This window comes from Lolium rigidum, chromosome 3, assembly GCF_022539505.1.
Source record: "Lolium rigidum isolate FL_2022 chromosome 3, APGP_CSIRO_Lrig_0.1, whole genome shotgun sequence".
Lineage (NCBI taxonomy): Eukaryota > Viridiplantae > Streptophyta > Magnoliopsida > Poales > Poaceae > Lolium > Lolium rigidum.
Window position 1 is genome coordinate 93,121,205 of NC_061510.1, and position 3,427 is coordinate 93,124,631.

A 3,427-nucleotide genomic window follows, 5' to 3' on the forward strand; every position below is an offset into this window, starting at 1 on the left:
AGAGTACCCGTGGCAAAGAGCTGTCGGGTATCCAAATCACAGCCTATTTCCTTAGGATTAGAATGCAGCCTCTGCAAGCTCGAAAAAATCCCCTTTGGATGTATGCTGGTGATGAAGACGTCGAGAGGCTCTCCGCAAATCTTCCTGCAAAAGACTTGGAGAAGCTAATCCGAAGAATTTCCAAGCTTAACAAGAAGGACACCATTCCATCTTGTTGCAAAGTTAAGCCATTTTGTGGTGCCAATCCTCTTCCCGAGGTAATTGTTCTTCTCAGCTATCGTGCCATCTTCCCAAATTACTTCTATTGAGCACTTTATTGGTAGCGAAAGATAACTGTCTTGTCGATATTCTTTATATTCCACAGGGTCACCCTACTTTAACTTCTCTTCCTCCCCTTCCCGAAGGCGGGGAAGTCGAAGAAATGGCTGTTGTCACCGACGACAACCAGGGTCCTTCTCGCCCTGAAAGTGGAGTCGGGGGTTCCCAAAAATCCGCGGCTTCTCTTGAAAAAGAAAATGAAACGGAGGTTACTTCATCGACACGCTCGTCTATTCCTGATGCTTCTCCGAAAGGCAAGAGGAAAAGAGATGAAACTATTGACTCTGGCGCCTCCGAAGCCAATACTTCCCGTGCCGAAAAGATTGTGCCCGATGCCGGGGAGAAGGCTTTGGGTCTTTATGACGCTGCCCTCATTAGCTCGTAAGTTTTTTCTCTTCTTATTTTTTTATGCACTGCATTTGTCCCTTGTCGATATTTTTCCGACCTGTTTTCTCATCTTGTCGCTGAATTTATTATATTAGCGATGAAGAGGAAGATGTGCCCATTGATGCGACTGCTCGAACGAGCACGTCCCATACTTTGGTTGTCTCGGAAGCTCATCCTGATGGTGATGAAACTTCACCTCCCCAACAAGACCTGGAACATCCAACTCCAGCTGTGAGCCCCCGGGCCCCTTCTCCGAAGAAAGCCAGGTTGGAATCAACCAAGGAACCAACCATGCTATCTGGTTGTTCCTCGACTCCTTTGATGGAAGAGGTAAGCTATTTTCTTTTGTTCTGTATTGATTTTACTACTTTGAACTTCCCTCCCTTTTCGCTTCTTGATGTCGAGTTTTCCTTCTTCTTATATTGATCTTGCAACATGATGATTTCTTCAGCCTTTTATGAAAGAGCTCATCCGCTTCGGTACCCAATTTATCGGGTACCGCGATTATGCTGCCCAGCTCGAAGGTGCCCTCTTTTTCCTTGTCAAATATATTCTGTCACTATTTTTGCAGCAGTTATTTTACTCACATGTTTTACATTGGCAGAGAAATTTGCGGAAACCAGCAAACGTGCGGACGCTCTTGCTGCTAAATTGGAGCAAAGTGAATCGGCACGTATGAAAGCCGAAGCTGATGCTGCTACCGTTGAGGATCTTCAAAAGAAACTTGACGACGCAAAAAAGGCTCTAGAAGAAAATGTAGCCCAGCACGCTGCTCGCGAGGAAGAAATTCTTCGTCGACTAGAATCACAGAGTCGGCGTTTTGTTAGTAAGTGTCCACATCCTTGATGCTTTCTTGCATCGTCTTTGTTCCTTCTTCTTGCTTGACCAACTATCTTTTTATTTTTATTAGGGAGAACAAACCAAGAGTATGAGCTGGAGAGCCCTGAGGGTGATCAACTCCTTGACGCTCTTTCGCTTCTTGAAATTCATGGCGATGAGGCTCGCGATGGCCTTTCTGAAGCTAAGATTGGCTTCTGGCGGCTTTTCCCATATTTTTTCAAGAAAACAGAGGAACCTGCAACTTTTGTTGCTCTCACCAAGTGCTTCACTTCCCCGGAAGACCTTGGACTCCAACTTCGTCAAGAGGGACTAAAAGTTGGTGTCGAGGGTACGATGGCCTTAATTGCGGAGAGCCAACAACAAGTCGACTGGTCGAAAGTTGGCAACACGGGGGAGATCGAGACGAAGAAGTGGCAGTCGCTGATTAAAGCGGCGAAGCCCAGTTCGAAGAAGATCCTCGCCACTCTTGGATATAAGCCCACGCCTGCTCCAAGTTCTTCAAAGCCGGAGGTCAAGTAGACCACTTTTGCTTTTTTCTCTGTAATTCCTCTCCCCTTTTGGCACTATCGCCATAGTGTTCTTTGGTGGTGGCTGCTTTAGTAGTTGTCCATAGGTCCTTCTTTTGTAATAGACATGTACATACTTTCCGAATGAATGGAAATCTGTCTTTTCTTAATGATTGATGTTGAAAATTTTGTTTTCAGTTGATTTTTGACAACTATACTGCAACACCTGGTCCTTCCGGGGTTTTTCCTTCGTCTCCTTTCGAAGAAAAACCCTGTCGTTGTCGAATTTGGTCGAGGATTCATCGAGCAAAGATTCAGCGCAAGATTTGGAAGAGCTTCGGCAGCAACTCCAATTTATAAAGAAACAATCGCTTATGCTCATGGAACAGTCTCGGAAATCCTCCGAGGAGAGAAAGGTTGCACTCCAACAGGCTCAAGATGCCATAGCCGAAAGGGACTCCGCGGTTGCGGATGCTGCTGCAGCTACGTCTCGAGAGAATTTTATGCTTCAACTGCTGACAGATGCTAGCTTGGATATGGCAGGTGTGCGTCAGTATCTTTGTTATGCTTTATCTTTCTTTTTTCCTTATCTTCTTGCTGCCCGCTGATTCTGTCAAAATAGGTGCCTTCTTAAATGCTGCTACTGAAGATGAACGTGTTGAAGCTCGTTCCAATGCTCTTCTGAGGCTTGCACGTGATCATGGTTCAAATTTTTGGGGCACACCTGAACGGACTCGCCAAATCGTCAGATTTCAAGATCGTGCGCTGCAGGTCCGCGATTTTCTCGACTTTTGTACGAGGACCTTGTCTTTAGTTTACGGGACCATGTTTCCACGTAATAAGATGCCAGAGACGCTTCCCGCTCTGATGGAACAATTTCGAGATGCTCCTCGAATCCATGGATTTGTGCGAGCCCAATTAGCTGCTGGCGCAAGGTTTGCCATGATCATGATAAAAATCTGCTACCCGAAATTAGATATGAGTCAAATTGTTCCGAAGTGTCTGGCGAAGATGGCGAAGAGGAAAAGGAACTTCGGCAAATATGATGACGTTGTGACTCCTGTTGCCGAAGATATGATGGATGAACTTCTTCGACTAGACGCTGAATTCTTCGTGAAAGGCGAGTTATGCGGAACATAGCACTCGCGCTATAAATAATGAACGGCTAACGATAGATAATATATTGGGTAGCTCTTGAAGTTTTGTTGCTCCAAGGATTGTATCTTGTGTGCAGTGAAACATAATCTATATTGTAAAGTTACTATATTTCTGTTTTTCAATGCCAAGCCCCGGGCGTTGTGATGGCGATATTTTTTCTCTTTTTGCGATGCGAGGTTGTCCCAAGGCAAGATAAATTATATTTGTACACTATTTTT

The 3,427-nt window shown here is 45.1% G+C and overlaps 1 long non-coding RNA gene across 1 annotated transcript; it reads left to right on the top strand.

Moving 5' to 3' along the window:
• Positions 1–983: 983 nt before the first annotated feature.
• On the top strand, positions 984–1,337 carry LOC124704718. The gene is made up of 3 exons (XR_007003646.1): positions 984–1,035; positions 1,157–1,229; positions 1,310–1,337. It is a non-coding gene; the product is annotated as an uncharacterized LOC124704718 (long non-coding RNA).
• Positions 1,338–3,427: the final 2,090 nt, after the last annotated feature.